The sequence below is a fragment of the Oncorhynchus tshawytscha genome, linkage group LG03 (genome assembly GCF_018296145.1).
Source record: "Oncorhynchus tshawytscha isolate Ot180627B linkage group LG03, Otsh_v2.0, whole genome shotgun sequence".
In the NCBI taxonomy this organism is placed as follows: Eukaryota; Metazoa; Chordata; class Actinopteri; order Salmoniformes; family Salmonidae; genus Oncorhynchus; species Oncorhynchus tshawytscha.
The window spans coordinates 38,063,516-38,090,511 of record NC_056431.1 but is presented as its reverse complement, the minus strand read 5'-3'; the positions used below and the strand labels follow the sequence as shown (position 1 = coordinate 38,090,511).

Sequence of the window (26,996 nt, the reverse complement as noted above, 5' to 3'; positions counted from 1 at the left end):
CTCAGGCCCTGAAGCCAGGATATATGCATATAATTGGTGCCATTGGAAAGAAAACACTTTGAAGTTAGTAGAAATGTTAAGATAATGTAGGAGAATATAACACAATAGATATGGTAGGATAAAATCCAAAGATAAACCAACCATATTTTTCTTTTTAGAGACAGTCCTCTTAGAAATGCAAGAGAAAGCTCATATTGTAAAATAGCTCCATTCCTATGGCTTCCACAGGGTGTCAGCAGTTGTGCAAGTGCTAAAATCGGTTTCCTATTGAACATACTTCTTTCCCAAAATAAATATTATAGTTTGATTACATTTTAGGGTGTCTGAGGAGTAAATACAAACATATTTTGACTTGTTGAAACAAAGTTTAGGGGTAGATTTTCAAATTCCTTTCGCTTCAAGTTGAACGAGTGGATTACTCAAATCGAAGGCGTCACCTAAACAGACTTTTAGGGATACAAAGCATTTTTATCTAACAAAATGACACTACATTTTATCGCTGGGACCCTTTGGGAGACAAATCAGAGGAAGATTTTCAAAAAGTAAGTGAATATTTAATCTTTATGTGTGAATGTATGAAACCTGTGCCGGTGGAAAAAATATTTTGATGTGGGGCGCCGTCCTCAAACAATCGCATGGCATGTTTTCGCTGTAATAGCTACTGTAAATTGGACAGTGCAGTTAGATTAACAACAATTTGAGCTTTCAGCCGATATAAGATACTTATATGTACCTAAAATATTTAATTGCAATAATAACAATTAAAATTTATTTGAATTGCATGCCCTCCAGTTTCACCGGAAGTTGTCCTGCTAGCGGGACACCAATCCTTAAGGAGCCTTTTGGACCTAGACTTGGCACTCCGGTACAGCTTGCCATGTGGTAGCAGAGAGATCAGTCTGGAGTCTTTGACAATTTTTAGGGCCTTCCTATTTTTATTTATTTATTTATTTATTTTATTTAACTAGGCAAGTCAGTTAAGAACAAATTCTTATTTTCAATGACGGCCTAGGAACAGTGGGTTAACTGCCTGTTCAGGGGCAGAATGACAGATTTGTACCTTGTCAGCTCGGGGGTTTGAACTTGCAACCTTCCGGTTACTAGTCCAACTCTCTAACCTATGACAACATCTGGTATATTGTATGGAGGTCAATGAGAGAGTGTCAAATTTGGTCAACAAAAACATGAATGGCTTATTTGCTACGTGAGGTTTATTTGGTCGAATAGAAGTTTCATGTTGCTTAAGTTGTTGCGAGTGTATTGATATAAGTAGGACACATGACATCCCGGCAGGCAACTTTGAGAAAAAACACTATCGGAGTTGTCGTGAGATGGCTATGCTTATTCATGGCATGATCTAGTAGCATAGCATTTCTCTCTACTGAATACAGGCAGTTGACGTCAACAACCCTCATCGAATATTCAAAAAAGGAAGACAATATTGCGCTGTATCTACCAATCCAAAGAAAGGATAGGTGGGAGCTAGACAGCCCGCCGTGCCGCTTTGTGGAGAATGACTCCCATTATTAGGGCAAGAGACATGTATCTTGTCAGTGTACGCATGATCTTTGCTGCAGAGTGTGAGAGGTGAGAGGTCAGTGTGATGTCATTTTCTGGTGAACAACAACAAAATCGTACAAAAAAAACTAAACATTTAGTAACCTTTTTCTTCACTATTTAGTGACTGGCATTGTATGTTTGGACATTCAAACAAAGAAAAATAAGAAGTCAGAAGAACGCTAGGCTGTCCCCAGGAAGTGACAACACACTTTCTCACTATGATGGAAGTTCGGCTCTTTTTACTGACTGGGATCTTTTCATCTCGTTCATTCAAAAGAACAAATCTTTCAACTCATTTCATTTATTTGATTCAGTAATGCGCAGAGCAAGCAGGAGTCGACAAGACCTACTAGTTAACAATTAACTAAAAACCCTGAAGAATTATGATTCCACAAGCCTCTCGCGAGGGAGATTAGCACAATCTAGTTTGTGAACAGCAGCATCCGCTGAAATGAAATGATTAGTTCTCGAGTTCAAGCTTGCTGAGCAGAGGCAGGCTGTATATGTTTTAGAAACCTGTGTCCATTGATAACATACGGTAATCAATTAATTGCATTTATTAATTATCATTTATCAGTTCTGAAGATTTATTTTCCTGCGCACTTATGATAGACATTTGGTGATCTCCGGAGCAGCTGAGCCGGACGTATGCATATGAATCCATCTGTATTCAGAAAAGCATATCGAGCATATCGAACGAACGACTCAAATTAACGAGTCACTCGGAAAAACGATTCATGACATTCGAGTCAGTGAAAAGTGTTGTTAAAAAATTGTGTTGACATTGTGCCAGTGCCTAGCTAGCTACATTAATGAATAATGGAGAAATAAATGCTAGATAGATAGCTAGCTTTTACAACCCAGGATTGCAAAGTTATTGCTTTGTCTGAAATGGGGAATTTAATTTAAATTGTTTAAATATGAATCTTTGTCAAATCTATTAAAGAAACAGCTAACTGCAAAATGTTCCTGTCTCCTTATTTTTCCTGGTTTGCCTATTGTCTGCAAATGTTGTTACATTGTAACTACAAAGTAATGCACATGTCACTTCACTTTACATTATGTTTCTTGGTCCTGGATAAGTACATTGTAAATACATGTATATACCTTGTAACAACATTGTAATTACAGAGTTGGTTGTTAAATATTGTAAGTTCAATGTAACTTAAAGGGTTATACCTAATGTTCTCGTGTCTCCTAATTTCTTCTGGTTAGTGTCATGCCTTGGTCTTAGTATTTTGTGTTTTCTTTAATTATTTGTTCAGGCCAGGGTGTGACATGGGTTTATTGTGTTGTCGTATTGGGGTTTTTGTAGGCATTGGGATTGTGGCTGATTAGGGGTGTGTCTAGCATAGGCTTGGCTGCCTGAGGCGGTTCTCAATCAGAGTCAGGTGATTCTCGTTGGGAACCATATTTAGGTAGCCTGGGTTTTACTGTGTATTTTGTGGGTGATTGTTCCTGTCTCTGTGTAGTGTTCACCAGATAGGCTGTAATTAAGTTTTCACGTTTCGTTTGTTGTTTTTGTATTTATTTAGTTATTTCATGTATCGCTATTTTTTCATTAAAGAACATGAGTAACCACCACGCTGCATTTTGGTCCGACTCTCCTTTGACGGAAGAAAGCCGTTACAGTTAGCCTGTTCTCTACAAAGACTGTTATATTGTAACCAAATAGTAATTATAAAGATCATACCCTACTGGGTTTCACGTTACATTCAGTTGCTTGCTCCTGGGTAGGTACATGATAATTACTAGTATCGACACTACACTCGTCCGCATCCTATGACTCGCAGTGTCCCCTTTCCTCCCAGGTGGCTCGGCCCTCCCCTCCTGCTCAGTGGCTGAGTGACTCATTGCGAGTTTACAGAATAGTGCTGCGGGCAGCTGAGCGAAAATGAAGGAAATTAGGAAATCTAAACTTCCAGAGGACCTATCATCCTATCACTCACTCCTCTCTACTTTCTCATCCTCTGTATCCACTGCAAAAGCCACTTTCTATCACTAAATTTGAAGCTTCTGCCTGTAACCCTAGGACACTCTTTCTCACCTACTCCCTCCTTAATCCTCCACCCCCTCCATCCCACCTTCCTCTCTACGGACGACTTTGTCAACCACTTTTAAAAGAAGGTTGACGACATCTGCTCTTCATTCACTCAGCCTATTGAGTCCACTTTTCCCACTCATACAGAACTACCCTACACCCTGACCTCTTTCTTCTCTCTCCAGATGAAATCCTGTGACTAGTGAGGTTCGGCCGTCAGACAACCTTCCCGCTCGACCCTATTCCCTCTTCCCTTCTCAGGGTCCATCTCTGGAGACCTTCTCCCATTCCTAATTTCCCTCATCAACTCATCCATGAACAATGGCTGCGTCCCCTCTGACTTCAAAATGTCGCTCCCCTCCCCAAGAAACCAACATTCAACTCCTCTGATGTCAAAAACTACAGACCAGTATCCTTTCTTTCTTTTCTTTCCAAAACAGTGGACCGTGCTGTCTCTGACCAACTCTCTCTCTCGATCTCTCCCAGAATGATCTCCTTGACACTAACCAGTCAGGCGGGTCAAATAACCGAGACTGCTCCTCTCTGTGTGACTGAGGCTCTCCGTACTGCCAAATCTGACTCTCTCTTCTCTGTTCTCATCCTCCTTGACCTATACGCCGCCTTCGACACCCTGAACCATCAGATCCTCCTCTCCACCCTCTCAGGCCTGGGAGTCTCAAGCTCTGCACATCGTTGGATTTCCTCCTACCTGGCAGACCTCTCCTACAGGTGACGTGGAGAGGATCTGTGTCTGCACCACATACTCGCACTACTGGTCTCCTCAAGGGATTGGAACTAGGCCCTCTCCTCTTATCTCTCTACACCAAATCAATCGGCTCTGTCATATCTTCACATAGTCTCTCCTATGATTACTATGCGGATGACACTCAACTACTTTTCTCCTTCCCCCTTCTGACACCCAGGTTGTGACACAGATCTCTACTTGCCTGACAGATATCTCATCTTGGATGTCGGCCCACCACGTCAAGCTCAACATCGACAAGATGGAGCTGCTCTTCCTCCCTGGGAAGGTGTGCCCGCTCCAAGACCTACCATCACGATTAACAACTCCACGGTGTGGAGTACAAAGAACCTTAGCGTGATTCTGGACAACACCCTCTCATTCTCTGTAAAAATCAAAGCATTGACTCGCTCCTGCATATTCATGTTCTACAACATCCGTAGATTACGACCCAACCTCACACAGAAAGTGGTGCAGGTCCCAATCCTGGCACTTGTCTTCTACCATCTGGACCAGTACAACTCGCTGTTGGCTGTCTCCCCGCTTGTACCATCAAACCCAAGCAATTTATCCAGAACGCTACAGACCGCCTGGTGTTCAACCTTCCCAATTTATCTTTCCATGTCAACCTGCTCCTCCGCACACTCAACTGGCTTCCAGTCGAAGCGTGCATCTACTACAAGGACATGGTACTTATGTATGGAGCAGCAAGAGTAACTGCCCCTCCCTACCTTCAGGCTATGCTCAAACCATACACCCCAACCCGAGCACTCCATTCTACTACCTCTGGTCACTTGGCCCTACCACCATTACGGGAGGGCAGCTCCTGCTCAGCCCAGTCCAAGCTCTTCTCTGTCTTGGCACCCCGAAGTTAGAACCATCTGCTTGAACATCTTCTGAACCCCGACCCACCCTTCCCCCACCAGCATAGTGGTGACTGCATCATGTTATGAGTATTCTAGGGAGTTTTTTTCTATGGTAAGACTCGAAAATTGCTGTCTAGTTATGTTCAACAACCAACTTGACAGAGCTTGAAGGATTGTGCAAATATTGTACAATCCAGGTTTGCAAAGATCTTAGAGACTTATCCAGAAAGACACGCAGCTGTAATTGCTGCCATATGTACATGTATTGACTCACGGGTGTGAACACTTACAGTACCAGTCAAAAGTTTGGACACACCTACTCATTCAAGGGTTTTTCTTTATTTTTACTATAACTTTGTCTCTATAGCTTTTGTATTACATATACACTGCACACGTTAGGAAAAACCTTCCTAATATTGAAACACCATTGAAATATTTAAATTATTATTTTAATCTACAGTACCAGTCAAAAGTTGACACAATTATTCTTTATTTTTACTATTTTCTAGATTGTAGAATAATAATGAAAAGATCAATACTAGGAAATAACACAAATGGAATCAAATAGGAACCAAAAAAGTGTTAAACAAAAATAAATATATTTTACATTTGAGATTCTTCAAAGTAGCCACCCTTTGCCTTGATGACAGCTTTGCACACTCTTGGCATTCTCTCATCCAGCTTCAGATGGGAGACCAGATGGGATGGCGTATCGCTGCAGAATAATGTGGTAGCCATGCTGGTTAAGGGTGCCTTGAATTCTAAATAAGTCACTGACGGTGTAAAAAGCAAAGCACCCCACGCTATCAAACCTCCTCCTCCATGCTTTCATGGTGGGAACCACACATGCAGATATCATCCGTTCACCAACTCTGCGTCTCACAAAGACACGGCGGTTGGAACCAAAAATCTCAAATTTTGACTCATTAGACCAAAGGTCAGATTTCCACCGGTCTAATGTCCGTTGCTCATGTTTCATGACCCAAGCAAGTCACTTCTTCTTAATAGTGTTCTTTAGTAGTGGTTTCTTTGCAACAATTTGACCATGAAGGCCTGATTCACACAGCCTTCTCTGAACAGCTGATGTTGAGATGTGTTTGTTACTTGAACTCTGTGAAGCATTTATTTGGGCTGAAATTTCTGAGGCTGGTAACTCTAATGAACTTATCCTGTGCAGCAGAGGTAACTCTGGGTCTTCATTTGCTGTGGCGGTCCTCATGAGAGCCGGTTTCATCATAGCGCTTGATGGTTTTCGCGACTGCACTTGAAACTTTCAAAGTTCTTGAAATGTTCTGCATTGACTGATCTTCATATCTTAAAGTAATATTGGACTGTAATGTCTCTTTGCTTATTTGAGCTGTGGTTGCCATAATATGGGCTTGGTATTTTACCAAATAGGGCTATCTTCTGTATACCACACCTATCATGTCACAACACAACTGATTGGCTCAAATGCATTAAGAAGGACATTAATTCCACATATTAACATTTAAGAAGGCACACCTGTTAATTGAAATGTATTCCAGGTGACTACCTCATTGAGCTGGTTGAGAAAGTCTGCAAAGCTGTCATCAAAGCAAAGGGTGGCTAGTTTGAAGAACACTTTTTTGGGGTACTACATGATTATTTCATAGTAGAAAATAGTACAAATAAATAAAAACCCTGGAATGAGTAGGTGTGTCTAAACTTCTGACTGGTACTGTATGCGAATTAGATTTGCAAATATGTCTAAAAACATGTTTTCAGTTTGTAATTATGGTGTATTGTGTGTAGATGGGTGAGAAAAACAAATCTATTTAATTCATTTTTATTTCAGGCTGTAACAGAAAATGTGGAGTAAGTGAAGGGTATAAATACATTATGAAGGCTGTGGATCAGAGCATCTGCTAAATGACAAACAAATGTAAAAAAGTACATCCTATGTAACTACATTGTTCTCACAGAGGAACGACACCGGTATTACGCGTGCGCAAACCGTGAACAGGACTCAGCACAGTAATTTTACCTGCTACACCAGAGAAGTAAAAAGATTTGCACGTGGAAGCAGAATCTCTTCTGCAAGGAATCTATTATCTTTGGGCCAATATAGGTAGCCTATTTGACTATATAACCATATATAACCACTATATAACCATATTTCTCAATACATAAAAAAGGAAGTTGAGTAGAAATTTCACAACCATCTGCATTCAATGAATTAACCTTGTTCACTAATCAACAATTGAACAGTAGCTGGCTAGCTGTCTGTACTTTGCTGGTCAAATTTTTGTTCACAACAAATGATTTTGTTGACAAAACCAGAGAGGAAAAGGCAAAGCAAGAGGGTCCACTCCAATCAAAATCTATTCAAACGGGAATGCAGTGACAATGTTATTTATAATGAGGGACGCCTGGGGAAAATTGGATTTCTCTGAAATGAAAAGAGATGGCCCTCCCTTTATTAAAATACATTTTTACCCAACCCTCCCTGAACGCTTGAAAAAGACAAATAACTGAAACATAAAGAGGATAGCGGATAACAGGCCTACAATTTATCCTCACTCCTAGGACAGACCAAAGCCTTAGATATGAAGCTGTTATTCGTTTTGTAAGCATTACATGGCAAAGTAGCCAGAAGGTTGTGGATTCGTAGACCATCACAGACAAGGGTGAACAGATATCCATTATAATAAAAGCACTGCATGAATCTATCATATTTTTTGTGTTCTGAGAAAAAAATGGCCTTTTATAAATGGAGAGAAGCTAAATCTTTTTTAGTACCACAACTGAGCATGACAACGAATGAGCGCATACTGCAGCTTTTGATTTTTATAAAGGCTATTGTTAAAAAAGAGGATAGTCTAAGTTTGGAACCATGCTAAAGTTGTCTATCAACGGTAGACATTTAGCTCAACCAAACCAGTTAAAACATGAGTATCTGATCATCAATGATTTCGCGAAAAAAGCAATTCCTTGTTTAACACAGCCACCTCATATCATCAACTTTTTTTCATTTGGGAAACTATAATTTTCCTAATTTAATATATTTTATTCCACAATATTGTTGCTACACACAACATTTGTGTTGACTGTGATTAGGGCATGGGAATATAAGAGCATCTGCTAGGCTAAATTAATGCACTAGACATGCATAGCTCACCACATGATCCCCCGACTGGCCAAACTCGTGATTCTAAAAGTGAATTAAAAGGCACTGTAGAATGACTACATAGCCTAATAAGGCATTTTTTGTTTAATTATTATTTAATACCGATAAAGTCATTTTATTTTGCCTAAATGCTACATTTATAAGCATGTTTTTGAAGTACTGTTGACGATGTGTTGATGAAATGCTGAACGCTCCTGCCAGCCTGTAGCTTGTTACAAATGCTTCACAATTGATTTCTTAAAAGGCTGGCTATAGCCTTGAAATCATAATAATATAGCCTAAATTCCTTCTTAGGCTACCTGCTTGCTCCTGACTGATATAGAGGTAGTACGTTGTTTAATAGCCTGTTGAAATGTTAAATGTCAATTGACAGTGACAGAACCATTACTTCCCAAGCAAAGTACATTTTCCTTCCAAAGTTGTAGTGCAGCCTTTGAATGTCATATGCATCGGAGTCATGTCTTTCCCCAGCATTTTACAGCTTGTTTCTAGCTGTGGATTAAAGTGTCGTTAAAGATTGCATTATATAATCAGGTACATTATATAATCAGGTACAACGTTTTTTTTTCAAAATCTTAAGTTAACAAGGGGTACGCCTATGCATTTAGCCACACCATAAATACAAAAGTATGTAGACACCCCTTCAAATTAGAGGATTCGGCTATAAAACCGAGCACACCGCCATGCAATCTCCATAGACAAACATAGACAAACATTGGCAGCAGAATGCTTCGTACTGAAGAGCTCAGCGACTTTCAACTTCAACTTCATAGGATGCCACCTTTCCAACAAGTCAGTTCGTCGGATTTCGGCCCTGCTAGAGCTGCCCCAATCAACTGAAGTGGAAACGTCTAGAAGCAACAATGGTTCAGCCGCGAAGTGGTAGGCCACACAAGCTCACAGTACGCCACCGCCGAGTGGTGAAGAGCATAGAGCATAAAAATCGTCTGTCCTCGTTTGCAACACTCACTACCGAGTTTCAAACTGAATCTAGAAGCAACATCAGCACAATAACTGTTCATGGGGGGCTTCGTGAAATGGATTTCCATGGCCGAGTAGCCGCACACAAGCCTAAGATCACCATGTGCAATTCAAGCGTCGGCTGGAGTGGTGTAAAACTCGTCGCCATTGGACTCTCAAGCAGTGGAAATGCATTCTCTGGAGTGATGAATCACACTTCACCATCTGGCAGTCTGACGGACAAATCTGTGTTTGGCCGATGCCAGCAGAACGCTACCTGCCCCAATGCATAGTGCCAACTGTAAAGTTTGGTGGATGAGGAATAATAGTCTGGGGCTGTTTTTCATGGTTCGGGCTTGGCCCATTAATTCCAGTGAAGGGAAATCTTAACGCTACAGCATACAATAACATTCTAGACAATTCTGTGTTTCCAATTTGAGACAACAGTTTGGAGAAGCCCCTTTTCCTGTTTCAGCATGACAATGCCCACCTGCACAAAGTGAGGTCCATACAGAAATGGTTTGTAGAGATTGGTGTGGAAGAACTTAACTGGCCTGCACAAAGCCCTGTCCTCAACCCCATCAAACACCTTTTGGATGAATAGGAAGACCGACTGCGAGCCAGGCCTAATCGCCCAACATCAGTGCCCGACCTCACTAATGCTCTTGTGGCTGAATGGAAGCAAGTCCCTGCAGCAATGTTCTAACATCTCGTGTTTCCAGAAGAGAATAGTAGAGGCTGTTACAGCAGCAAAGGGGGGACCAACTCCATATTAATGCCCATGATTTTGGAATGAGATGTCTATTTTGGTCATTTTTTCTTTAACAAAAGCCACAATACCCTCACATACCCCTTCAATTCATGCCCTGGCTTTAACTTAACACACCAAGCTCTTCACTGACACTGAGATATTTATTAAGGAGTGCATGGTGACTGAAGGAATTGGCAGATAAAATCTATGGGTAGTAGACTATAATTTAGTCTGTCAAATAGGTAGATCTACCTCTTATTTCTTTTATAGGAAGAAATAGGTTACAACACAAAGCCCTCTTGTTGTTGGTAGCCTAAAGTCAAATTTAAATTAGACTTTTTAAATGGATTAGGTCTTCTCAAGTTAGCCTACTTTCAGCACCAGTCTCTGCTTCGTAGTAATGTTTGTAAATTACTTGAATATGGATTATTGTGAGGTCAATAACTCTGATAAATAGCTTAATTATAGGCAACAAAACATATTGTTTTTTATTAAAATAAATTCTAGCAAATAGCAAGCTTACCTCCGGTCCTCCTTTTCATCCTTACGCTCTCTCTCAAGCTGAACGGGACAGCAATAGGCCTAGTCCGCACACACATACAGTATATATTTGTTTTGTTTTGTTTTTTACAAATTGACTCTCCTCCCGAAGTGCCACCATACACAGCATAGTCATTGGTTAGGCAGCACAAAAGGGTTACATCAGCAAGAACAGGGCAGGCTCATGATTGGAAACACCTATCCATTTCAGTGTGTAATGCAGTGTATTTTAGTTTTATATACACCATCCCAGAAGTGCAAAAACTCGGGAAGTAAGTATATTTTCTTAAAAACATAACTTGGCCCTGTCCGCCGAGCATGCTCTTCGTACAGCCTAGGCCTATAGCCTACAGTATAGGCCAGCCAACTGTTTTGTGCCAGGGACACCCCAGAGGTGTTTTCAACAGTCAGTCTGTTGCGATATTTTGATTTTATTGCAGGAAGAGAGGAGAAGCTGGTCTGACATAAGTAGGTAGAATGAAAGGAGGTTAACGTCTTCACTGCCATCTCGCAGAGTTGCAGGTATTCTCCACTGCTGAACAGCCAAAATGTGGACAGGCACATCTCATTAAAACTAGAGCACAGGCCTTGGTCACAGGACAGCTTCAATAATTGATCATTCAGAACAGGTGACAAGTGGAGTCTCTTCAGTGCTGGTGAATGGATGATCCATCTACTGCTTTCCTGAGCGTGGATCAGATTGTGAGGAAGAAGTAATCCTTTAATTTGAGCTGAGTTTTGCTTAGATGTGACCCCATCAAAGTAGTGCACTGGGCCTTTACCAGTCCTGTATTAGCAGACCGATATAGCCGTCTGTAAGTATGGAGCCTTCAGTAAACTCACGTCTGTGAAATTATAATGCAGCATTTTATTTGGTTGAGCATTTTTCTGTTTAAAAAATGGTTTGGTTTATAATTGAGATGTGGATGCTTTGTTTCTAAATGTCTGCACATTTTTGATGGCTTCACAGCATTATTGCTGACACCAGTCTGACACATCACACAGATCGGTTTTGGTGGCCAGCTGTTATTACGCAAAATAATTACAATTTAGCAATTAACACTGGAGTGATAGATGTGCAGATGATGATGTGCAAGTAGAGATACTGGGGTGCAAAATAGCAACAACAACAAAAATAACAATGTGGGGTGAGGTAGATGGGTGTGCTATTTACAGATGGGCTGGGTACAGGTACAGTGATCGGTAAGCTGCTCTGACAGCTGATGCTTGAAGTTAGAGAGGGAGATATGAGTCTCCAGCTTCAGTGATTTTTGCAATTCCTTCCAGTCATTGGCAGCAGAGAACTGGAAGGAAAGGTGGCCAAAGGAGGTGTTGGCTTTGGGGATGACCAGTGAAATATACCTGCTGGAGCGCGTGCTACAGGTGGGCTGTGGTGACCAGTGAGCTGAAATAAGGTGGGGCTTTACATAGCGAAGACTTATTGATGACCTGAAACCAGTGGGTTTGGAGGCTATTTTGTAAATGACATCACCGAAGTCAAGGATTGGTAGGATAGTCAGTTTTACGAGGGTATGTTTGGCAGCATGAGTGAAGGAGGCTTTGTTGCAAAATAGGAAGCTGATTCTAGATTTAATTTTGGATTTGAGATGCTTAATGTGAGTCTGGAAGGAGAGTCTAACCAGACACCTAGGAATTTGTAGTTGTCCACATATTCTAAGTCAGAACCGTCTAGAGTAGTGATGCTAGTCGGGCTGGCGGGTGTGGGCAGCCAGCGGATGAAGAGCATGCATTTAGTTTTACTAGCATTTAAAAGCAGTTGGAGGCCAACTGTTGCTTCCATCAATGTAATTGTCTGCATCATTTCCAATCCCTCATATATTTTTGGTGTAAATATATACAGTTGAAGTCGGAGGTTTACATACACTTAGGTTGGACGTTTTTCAACCACTCCACACATTTCTTGTTAACAAACTATAGTTTTTGCAAGTTGGTTAGGACATCTACTTTGTGTATAACACAAGTAATTTTTCCAACAATTGTTTACAGACAGATTATTTCACTTATCATTCAATGTATCACAATTCCAGTGGGTCAGAAGTTTAAATACACTAAATTGACTGTGCCTTTAAACAGCTTGGAAAATTCCAGAAAATGATATCATGGCTTTAGAAGCTTCTGATAGGCTAATTGACATCATTTGAGTCAATTGGAAGTGTACCTGTGGATGTATTTCAAGGCCTACCCTCAAACGCAATGCCCCTTTGCTTGACATCACAGGGAAATAAAAAAGGAATCAGCCAAGACCTCCACAAAATTGTAGACCTCCACAAGTCTGGTTCATCCTTGGGAGCAATTTCCAAATGCCTGAAGGTACCACGTTCATCTGTACAAACGATAGTACGCAACTGTAAACACAATGGGACGATGCAGCCGCCATCCTGCCCAGGAAGGAGACGCGTTCTGTCTCCTGGAGATGAACGTTCTTTGGTGCGAAAAGTGCGATTCAATCCAAGGACAACAGCAAAGGACCTTGTGAAGATGCTGGAGGAAACAGGTACAAAGGTATCTATATCCACAGTGAAACAAGTCCTATATTTACATAACTTGAAAGGCCGCTCAGCAAGGAAGAAGCCACTGCTCCAAAACAGCCATAAAAAAGACAGACTACAGTTTGCAACTGCACATGGGGACAAAGATCGGACTTTTTGGAGAAATGTCCTCTGGTCTGATGAAACAAAAATAGAACTGTTTGGCCAAAATGACCATTGTTATGTCTGGAGGGAAAAGGGGGAGGCTTGCAAGCCGAAGAATACCATCCCAACTGTGAAGCACGGGGGTAGCAGCATCCTGTTGTGGGGGTGCTTTGCTGCAGGAGGGACTGGTGCACTTTCCTATATAGATGGCATCATGAGGCAGGAAAATTATGTGGATATATTGAAGCAATATCTCAAGACATCAGTCAGGAAGTTAAAGCTTGGTTGCAAACGGGTCTTCAAAATGGACAATGACCCCAAACATGCAGTACTTACAAAGTTGTGGACAAATGGCTTAAGGACAACAAAGTCAAGGTATTGGATTGGCCATCACAAAGCCCTGACCTCAATCCTATATAACAATTGTTGGCAGAACTGAAAGAGTGTGTGCGAGCAAGGGTCCTACAAAACTGACTCAGATACATCAGCTCTGTCCGGAGGAATGGGCGAAAATTCACCCAAGTTATTGTGGGAAGCTTGTGGAAGGCCACCCGAAATGTTTGACCCAAGTTAAACAATTTAAAGGCAATGGTACGAAATACTAATTGACTGTATGTAAACTTCTAACCCACTGGGAAAGTGATGGAAGAAATAAAAGCTGGAAAAAATCACTCTACTATTTTTCTGACATTTCACATTCTTAAAATAAAGTGGTGATCCCAACTGACCTAAATCAGTTGTTTTTTTATTAGGATTAAATGTCAGGAATTGTGATAAACTGAGTTTAAATGCTTTGATTGAGGTGTATGGAAACTTAAGACTTCAACTGTATATACATACATACACATACATATATACATACATATACAGACATAAACCCTATCACCTCTCCCCCAATTGGAGTATACTAATAAACAATAACACTTAGGCTTCTACCTTCAGTTTATCCATATTTTACAGAAACAATCTATTTTACAATAGTTATATTTTGTTTGATTTTAGTCCTTCCTCTTTCAGTTGTCCATCCAGTTTGATTTCTATTTGTAACTGTGCTATTTCGAACCTATATACATTTTACAGACCACGTATGTTGTACATTGGTTATCTTGTTGTTATTAGTCCCACCCTTCAGCTCCATTCAACCCCTTCCATCTATCTCTTAACACCATCCATTTTGGATTTCTATTTGCCATATATTTTTCAACTGTGCTGTGATGCTTCACAAAAGTACTAAACCTTTCTATTCTCATAGTTTCTTCAGATTGTAAATTAAAGATAAACATTTTTGTTAAAATCATTATTATTTATTGAATGATTGACTGTGACTTTTCAAACCCAGTATTGCTATCTGCAGTGTTAGTTCTAGGTAAATGTTGCAATTCTTCAGCCATTCCTGGACCTTTGACCAAAAACATGCTACATGTGGACAGTACCAAAATAAATGATCTAATGACTCTGCCTCATCACTTCCAAAATTTCAGAGCTGGGAAGATTGCATCCCCAATTTACATAACATTCTATTGGTTGCAATAATTTTGTATAAACATTTCAATTGAAAAATGTGATGTTCTGAATCCGGCGTTGTTTTGCATGTCAATTAATAAACTATGTGCCTTGGAATAGGTACATCAAAAATCTCTTCCCAAATACTTTGCAATTTACAGTATATGGCACAGCGGTCAATATTTTGGTCCTTAAATGAAATTGGTATGTTCTTATTCATCACATTTTTCTTTAAACATTTATGTTCTTTTAATGCAGGGCCAACAGACAGGTTCCTTTTTCCCCCTTCTACTTGCCTCTTCCATTTTTGTGGTAATGCTACAATTAGTTGGTTGAAATTTTGGGTAGAGCAGACATTTCCAAATGTATGTGTTAGCTGCATGTGTGACATAACTCCACCAGTCCTATTTATGATATCATTTACAAAAATGATACCTTTTTTAAACATTTCATATATTTTTTATTTTTTTTGCAATTAGTTTATTCGAGTTTAACCACAATATTTGTTGCATTATTTGTTCTGTATTTTTAGGTGGATTAAACTGAAATTGCAACCAACTTTCTAAGGCTTGTTAAAAAAATAACAATATTTTGAAGATTATTTCATTTTCAGCCATTAAAAAAAACAAAAGTGAGCAGTTGTATTCTGAATAAAAGGGAAAAGGCCATTCTTGAAGATGGAGTGAGACATTTCTACCAATTTACTAGAGAACCATTTTGGATATAAATATAACTTTTGTATGACTGATGCCTTTATTGAGAGGTCTAATGCTTTAATATTTCATAATTTCTGCCATCCGGATTCATATTTGTTATATAAAGAGGCCCTTTTCATTTTGTCGGGCTTGCCATTCCAAATAAAATAGAATATTTTATGTTCATATAATTTAAAAATCAGGTCACTAGGTTTAGGCAAAACCGTAAACAAATAGGTAAACTGTGATATGACTAAAGAGTTATTCAGGGTGATTTTTCCACAAATAGACAGGTATTTTCCTTTCCATGGTAGCAAGATCTTATCTATTTCTATACAAATATATTGGAGTGAGATCATTTCTTTCATTCGGGATTTGTATACCGAGTATATCTACATCCCCGTCAGACCATTTTATTGGTGAACTACACGGTAATGTAAAAGTAGCATTTTTTTGTGATCCAGTACGTAATATAGTACATTTATCATAATTTGGTTTTAATCCAGAGGGGATAGCAAAAGTATTGATATCCTCTATGAGGCAGTGTAGGGATTCTAATTGTGGTTTTAAAAGAAAACGTGAATCATCAGCGCACAATGACACCTTTGTTTTTAAGCCACGGATTTCTAATCCCTTAATATTATTGTTGGATCTAATTTTAACAGCTAAGATTTCGATGGCAAAAATAAATAGATATGCCAATAGTTGACAACCATGTTTTTCTCCTCTTGACAGTTTAAAACTTTCTGAGATGTAGAATTGATTTACTATTTTACACCAAGGGTTACTATACATAACTTTAACCCATTTTATAAGAGATTCTGAAACATTTTAATATTCTAAGCATTTTACTATAAACTCCAATCATACTTTATCAAAAGCCTTTTAAAAATCAGCTATGAAAACCAGGCCTGGTATCCCCGATATTTCATAGTATTCTATTGTTTCCAGTACTTGTCTTTTATTATCTCCTATGTATCATCCATGTAAAAAACTGATTTGGATGAATAATATCTGACAATACCTTTTTGATTCTATGCACCAAGCATTTAGCTAGAATCTTTGCATCACAACACTGAAATGTAAGAGGCCTCCAATTTTTGGATTTATATCTACCACTTGGATCCTGTCCTAGTAATAATGAAATCAGACCTTCCTGTTGCGTGTCCGATAATCTACCATTTATATAGGAATGGTTAAAACATTCTAATAATGGTCCTCTGAGTACATCAAAAAAAGTTTGGTATACTTCCACTCGTATGTCATCCAGCCATTGAGTTTCCCCAGCCTTGAAGGCTTTAATTGCATCAATAAGTTCCTCCTCTGTAATTTGGCCTTCACATTAGTCTTTCTATACAGATGTTAATGTTACATTATCAATAGGAAACAATTCCATACAATTAGCTTCGGTTAGTGGAGATGGATGAGACTGAAATGAAAACATATTCTTAAAGTACACTGCTCAAAAAAATAAAGGGAACACTAAAATAACACATCCTAGATCTGAATGAATGAAATATTCTTATTAAATACTTTTTCTTTACATAGTTGAATGTGCTGATAACAAAATCACACAACAATTATCAATGGAAATCAAATTTATCAACCCATGGAGGTCTGGATTTGGAGTCACACTCAAACTTAAAGTGGAAAACCACACTACAGGCTGATCCAAACTTTGATGTAATGTCCTTAAAACAAGTCAAAATGAGGCTCAGTAGTGTGTGTGGCCTCCACGTGCCTGTATGACCTCCCTACAACGCCTGGGAATGCTACTGATGAGGTGGCGGATGGTCTTCTGAGGGATCTCCTCCCAGACCTGTACTAAAGCATGCGCCAACTCCTGGACAGTCTGTGGTGCAACGTGTCGTTGGTGGATGGAGCGAGACATGATGTCCCAGATGTGCTCAATTGGATTCAGGTCTGGGGAACGGGCGGGCCAGTCCATAGCATAAATGCCTTCCTCTTGCAGGAACGGCTGACACACTCCAGCCACATGAGGTCTAGCATTGTCTAATGGCAGCCAGGCTACCTCTGGCGAGCACATGGAGGGCTGTGCGGCCCCCCCCCAAAGAAATGCCACCCCACACCATGACTGACCCACCGCCAAACCGGTCATGCTGGTGGATGTTACAGGCAGCAGAACGTTCTCCACGGGGTCTCCAGACTCTGTCACATCTGTCACATGTGCTCAGTGTGAACCTGCTTTCATCTGTGAAGAGCACAGGGTGCCAGTGGCGAATTTGCCAATCTTGGTGCTCTCTGAAAAATGCCAAATGTCCTGCACGGTGTTGGGCTGTAAGCACAACCCCCCCCCCTTGTGGATGTCGGGCCCTCATACAACCCTCATGGAGTCTGTTTCTGGCCGTTTGAGCAGACACATGCACATTTGCTCCCTGCTGGAGGTCATTTTGCAGGGCTCTGGCAGTGCTCCTCCTCCTCCTGAGGTAGCGGTCCTGCTGCTGGGTTGTTGCCCTCCTACAGCCTCCTCCACATCTCCTGATGTACTGGCCTGTCTCCTGGTAGCGCCTCCATGCTCTGGACACTACGCTGACAGACACAGCAAACCTTCTTGCCACAGCTCGCATTGATGTGCCATCCTCAATGAGCTGCACTACACTTGTGTTGGTTGTAGACTCCGCCTCATGCTACCACTAGAGTGAAAGCACCGCCAGCATTCAAAGTGACCAAAACATCAGCCAGGAAGCATAGGAACTGAGAAGTGGTCTGTGGTCACCACCTGCAGGACCACTCCTTTATTGGGGGTGTCTTGCTAATTGCCTATAATTACCACCTGTTGTCTATTCCATTTGCACAACAGCATGTGAAATGTATTGTCAATCAGTGTTGCTTCCTAAGTGGACAGTTTGATTTCACAGAAGTGTGATTGACTTGGAGTTACATTGTGTTGTTTAAGTGTTCCCTTTATTTTTTGAGCAGTGTACTTTACTTCTGCTTTCAAAATAGCATTCGGTGAATCATTTGTAACAAGTTTCAATAAAGAAAATGGGTAGCATTTCTATGTTGAAGATTGAAAAACAAATTGTTGCATTTTTCCCCATATTCCATCCAGTTTGCTTTATATTTATAATATATTTGTAACGCTCGTCCTCTTCTTCTGACGAGGAGTAGCAAGGATCGGACCAAAGCGCAGCGTGGTACATGTTCATGACGATATTTATTCAACACAGAACACTAAAACAAAAATAACAACGAGAATGATACGAAACGAAACAGTCCTGTCTGGTGACATACACAAAGACAGAAAATTATCACCCACGAAACACAATAGAAAACAGGCTCCCTAAATATGGTTCTCAATCAGGGATAATGATTGACAGCTGCCTCTGATTGAGAACAATACCAGGCCAAACATAGAAATAGCAAATCATAGAAAAACTAACATAGACAACCCACCCAACTCACACCCTGACCATACTAAAACAAGGACATAACAAAAGAACTAAGGTCAGAACGTGACAATATTACACGGGATCTTTCTTGAATAAGTTCCCCCATTACTTTTTGTTTTTTCTCTACCTTATTCTGTGCCTCTATGGTACAGTTTTTATTGCTATCTAACTGTACTGTTAGTCCTTCAATTTCCTTTGTTAATATGGACTCTTTTGATCTTAATTGCTTTTGTTTTATAGATGAGTACTGAACTGCATGGCCTATAAAGGCACATTTAAAAGTGTCCCATACAATAAGGGGATCTTCTGTACCTATGTTATTTCGGAAAAAGCCAGTTATAAATGATTTTGTCCTAGTTATAAACAAGTTATCATCCAGTAGGCTATGATTAAATTCCCAATATCCTTGCGCACATGGAAATTCTTTCTGTAAGAGTAATATATATGTCAATTATGTGATGATCCGACTGCATTCTGTCCCCTATCAACACTTTAAAAACCTTTTCTGCCAGAGAGAATGACATAAGAAAGTAATCAAGACGACTAGCTTGATTAAGCCTCTGCCATGTATCTCACTAGTTCAGGGTATTTAAGCCTCCATATATCCACTAATTCCAATATATCCATGACATTCATGATTTCCTTAAGTGCCTGAGGGTGACAGTTTGTAGTGTGATTGCCTTTACGCTCCATAGAAGTATTTATTAAAACCGTATTAAAAATCCCCCACCATAATAACAGAGTCTTGTGTTGCTTGTAGAGTTGATAAATTCTCATATATATTTTCAAAGAAGCTTGGATCATCATTATTTGGGCCATATACAGTGGGGCAAAAAAATATTTAGTCAGCCACCAAAAGTTCTCCCACTTAATGAGAAAAAAAATCCAGAAACCTATTTATAACCTACCTATTTTCCACCATAATTTGCAAATAAATTCATTAAAAATCCTACAATGTAATTTTCCGGATTTGTTCACCCTGATTTTGTCTGTCATATTTGAAGTGTACCTATGATGAAAATTACAGGCCTCTCTCATCTTTTTAAGTGGGAGAACTTGCACAATTGATGGCTGACTAAATAAGCCATATCTGTTTATTGTCCATCAACATATTTAAAATAATCCATCTACCTTGATGATCTGTTTGGACAATTTGCACATTTGGATCAAAATGACTGTTAATTAATATCATCACCCCTTTCGAATTTCTTTGCCCATGGGAGAAATATATTTTGCCCCCAAGTCCTTTTTTCCACAAAACTTTAAAAAAAACTTCTAACATCTAAAATGGTTGAATGTTTCCTGTAAACAACAGATATTATATTCCTTCTCTTTTAGCCAGGTAAATACTGATCATCGTTTCTTATTATCTGCTAAGCCATTACAATTACAACTGGCTATACTTATTTCCCCATTTACCATAATGTGACACAAGTTTAAATTATATTTATAAAAAGCAAGGCTCTTGATCCAGAAGGGAATTCTTTGCTGTTGCCAATTTAAGCTTTATTTTGAAAGAATCGAACCACTTAGCTGGATAGCTAACTAGCTACTAAATTAGCAAACCAAATGCAAATGTTGTGCATTTGGTTTGCTAATTTAGTAGCTAGTTACCAGAGAATTTTAGCACATCAGACAGTTAACTTAATAGTTATAAATTATTTAGTTGGCAAACATTTAGTTGTGAATTCCATACTGTAGCTAGATCACCTGGCACATGCTGCACAACGTGAGTGACTCACAAGGCTCCAGTCTCTTATCGTTGTGGGCTTGTAAACAAACACTACATGACTAGAGACTACAAGTAAGCCTTATAATGAAAAATGATGTGACAATTGAAATGAAGAATGCGATCTTCTTTCTCTCTTAACATATTACAGAAGTTTACTGCAGGTATTTACTTAAAGGGATACTTTGGGATTTTGGCAATGAGGCGCTTTATCTACTTCCCCAAAGTCAGATGAACTCGTGGATACAGTTGTTATGTTTCTGTACCCAGTAAGTTAGAGGTAGCTAACTAGCATTTGCAGAATGACTGGAAGTCTATGGGTATCTGCTAGCATGCTAATAGATACCCATGGGCTTCCAGTTTTTAGCACAATGACTGTGTAGTGGAAGAATTAGAGAAAGTGATAATCACGACTGGCAATGTGCTGGCACCGAGGCACAGCGTGATGACTCAATCCCAATTTATGACATTGTTTGTATGGCAGACCATCTGTGGGCTATCACAGGGACCAAACACACCTTATCTGTGTCAATTTGATGAGGAGACATTCTCAAGGAAGTCCTAGGGTCACTGACGCCAGTAGTGGTGTGACGACTGATGCAAACTTGAATTAACAAAATTGGTATTACTGTGTGAATTAAATTCTCTTATTTGGTTTGTTTCAGGAGCTTATAAAGAGCTGCACTTTTTGATATGTTGTATTGCATTGTATGTTTTCTGGTTGATGCATTTTTAAAGTGACTGGATTGAAATGTTATGTTGGGTTGACTGGTTATCAGGCACATTCATGTTGTCTTGTCATAACATTCAAATGTAGTTATTTAGATTAGAAACTGGGTGTGTTGTTCCTGCCTTTTTTTTACAATAGCAAAGTGTTAAGAAATGTTCATTCAGGTTTTCTCATATGAACCGGGACTCTGGATTTTTTTTGTTTAGTATAGGTAATGCTAGTTAACATTGGCCCTGGAAACTACCTCTAACTTCATTTATTCTGGATACATCCCTTTAAAAAGTAACTAGAAATATTCAAATGTATAAAACAAACTTCAAAGAAATACTGTGGTTTCAACAGTATTGAGAGTATTAAAAAAACATCCCGTGGCTATTTCCAAATTCCAAATTCAAATGGTGTACACATGAGCACACATGATATACTACAACAAGCAACTAATTATCAAACCCTGAGCAATATGACATTTAAATGATTACAAATTACCTGACCCTCCCCTGGAATAATAATTAAAAAATTATTAAACCCCACCACCTGACTGAAATTGAAAAAGCATGACCCTCTCCCATTTTCCTCCGGGTAACTATTGTGCACACATGAGATACTATAATAAGCAACTATTTATCAAATCCTGAGCAATATGACATTTAAATGATTACAAATTACATGACCCTCCCCTGGACTAAAGTGTTTTATTTTTCAGTGGAGGCTGGTGGGAAGAGCTATAGGAGGACAGGCTCATTGTAATGGCTGACATTGAATAAATGGAATGAAGTCACACATGTGTTTGGTTTTTTAAAATAATTTCTTATTTATCCTTTCAGTGGAGGCTGGTGGGAGGAGCTATAGGAGGACAGCTGATTGTAATGGCTGGAATTGAATTCATGGAATTAGTAACGGACCTATCAAAAGGTCTGCTGTACGACCCCAGCAAACCCACAATACAAGAACGCTTTGTCTAAAGAAAAGGCATGAAATGATGTAGCATCTGTCCACGGAGCACCAGATATGGTTTGCCAGAGATACTGTATATCAGTGGCGGTGGGAGGAGCTATAGGAGATGGGCTCATTGTAATGGCTGATATTGAATAAATGGAAAGGAGCCAAACATGTTTTTGATTTTTTTTGTATTTTTGGAATAGTAACATACCCTTTTGATGGGTCTGTTACTATTCCATTCATTCCATTTCAGCCAATATAATCAGCCCGTCCTCCTATAGCTCCTCCCACCAGCCTCCACTGAAAGGTTAAATAAAAAAGAAAACAAATTTTGACTCTGTTCCATTTATTCAATTTCAGCCATTACAATGAGCCCGTCCTCCAATAGCTCCTCCCACCAGCCTCCACTGACATACAGTATCTCTGGCCAAACATAGCTCCTCCCACCAGCCTCCACTGATATACAGTATCTCTGGCAAAACATATCTGGTGCTCCGTGGACAGATGTGACAGCATTCCATGCTTTTTCTTAAACAAAGCGTTCTTGTATTTTCGGTTGTGTCATCCATTTAGCTAACTTTGTCCTGTCCTGTCCTGTCAAATCAAAATATCTTCCAAGGAGGGTCAGGGGAGGGGTCTACTCTACAGCATCCTCTGCCTCAAAAGCTAATACAAGGTAGACCCTCAAAAGCATTGATACTATAGATATAAAAACCTACCTTTTATATTTTGAAGTAGGAAGACTACAGTTCCATTTATATATTTGTTTTCATACAGGTAGACCTACTACTATTGTATTGATGGAGCCTACTACTATTATTAATGTTTCTATTACATTTTCAAACTACAAAGCTGAGTGAAAAAGAGCGCCACCATTTGATGGTATCCAAAAGAGGTTCCAGTTTAAGTTATATGTACAACTGTTCCAGCGCCTGTTAGAGGACATAAATAATGAGTAGGAGCCAGGGATACAATTTATTTCAACACTCTATTTCCATACACCGAACAGACACACATACGCAGCAAAAAGGAAGAGGAGACTAGTGGTAGTGAATAGTGTATAGTGGTTCTCTAGGAAAAGAAGAGAGAGAATGTATCAGACACTGTACAACTGTTATAGCTACAAAGGCAGTAATAACAATGCAATTGCAATGTTACTGTAGTAATAGCAGGGCTAATAACTACATCATTGTACAGTGACAAGCAATACAGTGGCTAATAGCTCACAATGAACACAACAGGCTATATACAAATGAATAAACACAAGGTAGTAATTACGCAGTAGTTAAACAGTACCAAAGGCCTATTACATACAGAGGTAGAATATACACATGAACCCCAACAAAGTCCACTTACAGGGTCAGTGAAGCACTAACACATGGTTGGGAAGTCCAGGGTGGAGGCTTGTCCTCGTAGGATGGGTCTATTTGCACTGCAAATAGTCTGGGTAGCCATTTGACTAGATGTTCGTTCAGGAGTCTGATGGCTTGGGGTAGAAGCTGTTTAGAAGCCTCTTGGACCTAGACTTGGCACTCTGGTACTGCTTACTGTGTGGTAGCAGAGAGAACAGTCTATGACTAGGGTGGCTGGAATCTTTGACAATTTTTAGGGCCTTCCTCTGACACCGCCTGGTGTAGAGGTCCTGGATGGCAGGCAGCTTAGCCCCAGTGATGTACTGGGCCGTTCGCACTACGCTCTGTAGTGCCTTGCAGAGAAGTTGCCATACCAGGCAGTGATGCAACCAGTCAGGATGCTCTCAATGGTGCAGCTGTAGAACCTTATGAGGATCTGAGGACCCATGCCAAATCTTTTCAGATTCCTGAGGGGGACTAGGTTATGTCGTGACCTCTTCACGACTGTATTGGTGTGCTTGGACCATGTTAGTTTGTTGGTGATGTGGACACCAAGGAACTTGAAGCTCTCAAACTGATCCACTGCAGCCCCGTCGATGAGAATGGGGGTGTGCTCGGTCCTCTTTTTCCTGTAGTCCACAATCATCTCCTTTGTCTTGATCACGTTGAGGGAGAGGTTGTTGTCCTGGCACCACACGGCCAGGTCTCTGACCTCCTCCCTATAGGCTGTTTTGTCGTTGTCGGTGATCAGGCTTACCACTGTTGTGTCATCTGCAAATTGAATAATGGGGTAGGAGTCATGCCTGGCCGTGCAGTCATGAGTGAACAGGGAGTACAGGAGGGGACTGAACACGCTCCCCTGAGGGGCCCCTGTGTTGAGGATCAGTGTGCTGGATGTGTTGTTACCTACCCTTACCACCTGGGGGCGGCGCATCAGGAAGTCCAGGATCCAGTTGCAGGGGGAGGTGTTTAGTCCCAGGAACCTTAGCTTATTGATGAGCTTTGACGGCACTATGGTGTTGAACGCTGAGCTGTAGTCAATGAAGAGCATTCTCACATAGGTGTTCCTTTTGTCCGGGTGGGAAAGGGCAGTGTGGAGTGCAAATTGGAGTGGGTCTAGGTTTTCTGGGATGATGGTGTTGATGTGAGCCATGACCAGCCTTTCAAGGCACTTCATGGCTACAGACGTGAGTGCTACGGGTCGGTAGTCATTTAGGCAGGTTACCTTAGTGTTCTTGAGCACAGGGACTATGGTGGTCTGCTTAAAACATGTTTGTATTACAGACTCGGACAGGGAGAGGTTGAAAATGTCAGTGAAAACACCAGTTGGTCAGTGCATGCTCACAATACACGTCCTGGTAATCTGTCCTTCCCTGCGGCCTTGTGAATGTTGAGCTGTTTAAAGGTCTTACACACATCGTCTGCAGAGAGCGTGATCACACTGCCTTCCGGAACAGCATTTGCTCTCATGCATGTTTCAGTGTTATTTGCCTCGAAGTGAGCATAGAAGTAGATTAGCTCGTCTGGCAGGCTCGTGTCACTGGGTAGCTCTTGGCTGTGCTTCCCTTTGTAGTCTGTAATTGTTTGCAAGCCCTGCCACATCTGACGAGCGTCAGAGCCGTTGTAGTACGATTCAATATTAGCCCTGTATTGACATTTTGCCTGTTTGATGGTTCATCGGAGAGCATAGTGGGATTTCATATAAGCATCCGGTTTAGAGTCCTGCTCTTTGAAAGCGGCAGCTCTAGCTTTTATCTCAGTGCAGATGCTGCCTGTAATCAATGGCTTCTGGTTGGGGTATGTACGTATGGTCACTGTGGGGATGAAGTCATCAAAGCACTTATTGATGAAGCCAATGACTGATGTGGTGTTCTCCTCAATGCCATTGGAGGAATCCTGGAACATATTCCAGTCTGTGCTAGCAAAACAGTCCTGTAGTTTAGCATCTGCTTCATCTGATCACTTTTTATTGATCTAGTCACTGGTGCTTCCTGCTTTAATTTTTGCTTGTAAGCAGGAATCAGGAGGATAGAATTATGGTCAGATTTGCCAAATGGAGGGCAAGGGAGAGCTTTGTATGAGTCTCTGTGTGTGGAGTGTGGAGTTATTTTTCCTCTGGTTGCACATTTAACATGCTGATAGAAATTTGGTAAAATGGATTTAAGTTTCCCTGCAGTAAAGTCCCCGGCTACTAGGAGCGCCACCTCTGGGTGAGCGTTTTCTTGTTGGCTTATGCCGGAACACAGCTCATTCAATGCTGTCTTAGTGCCAGCCTCTGACTGTGGTGGTGTGTGAACATACAGATGAAATATCTCTCGGTAGGCTGTGTGGTCTACAGCTTATCATGAGATACTCGACCTCAGGCGAGCAATAGCTCGAGACTTCCTTAGATATCGTGCACCAGCTGTCGTTTACAAAAATACATAGACTGCCTCCCCTTGTCTTACCAGATGCCGCTGTTCTATCCTGCCGGTACATCGTATAACCAGCCAGCTGTATGTTAATGTTGTCGTCGTTCAGCCACGACTCAGTGAAGCATAAGATGTTACAGTTTTTAATGTCTCATTGGTAGTTTAATCTTCCGCGTCACTAGTCAATTATATTGTCCAAAGGTTGCACATTTGCTAGCGGAATGTAGTGGCACCTTTTAGTTACATGTAACAATGGTCAGATTTTGTTTTGAGTTATTAACATGGTAATTCACAGTTTACTTTCAAATGTGTAATTATAAAACATTAGTTACTTAGTGAAACAAAAAAATGTGTAATACATCAGTAATTACACATGTGGAATAACCTTCAGCAAGTGGATGTGTAATTACACTTTCCTTGTTCCGATTGTGTAATAACTGAAAGCGCTTCAACCTTCAACACCTATAAGTACTATGTTACTGCAGTTATTGCTGTGTAGTTGCATAGTAATAAGGGCAACACAATGTAAAGTGTTACCCAAATGTTAATGGTTGTGAAAGAAAATGGTAAAATACAGTATGACAAAAAGTTATCACCTCATTTACACACAACACTGTATTCAGCCTAATCATGTTTAAATATGAATGAAAACCACAAAGGTTGGCTTTTGAACAATGCATGAAGACATGTACCAGACCCCATAGAGACTAATCATAGAGACACAGTATCGTATTGACCTTTTCTAATGCCAAACCTCCCTAATAGAGTAGCAGTGCTTTTTCTACATTCAGTGTGGCATTTTCTGTTGGTACTCAACCCTAAATGCCATATGCCAAGCTCTACTGGTTCTCACCCTTGGTATGGATTCTGCCGCTTCTAGTTTAACCTTGGGCCAAGAACACAGGGCCGGATTGGCCTCACACTGGGCCACAGGGCTGTGCTGCGAGAGGCACACATAAACC

The 26,996-nt window shown here is 40.4% G+C and overlaps 1 protein-coding gene across 1 annotated transcript in view; it reads right to left on the bottom strand.

Annotated features, from left to right (window-relative positions):
- LOC112235076 (inactive dipeptidyl peptidase 10) overlaps nt 1-26,996 on the bottom strand; it is a 188,470-nt gene that overhangs the window by 56,023 nt on the left and 105,451 nt on the right. The window lies entirely within an intron of this gene.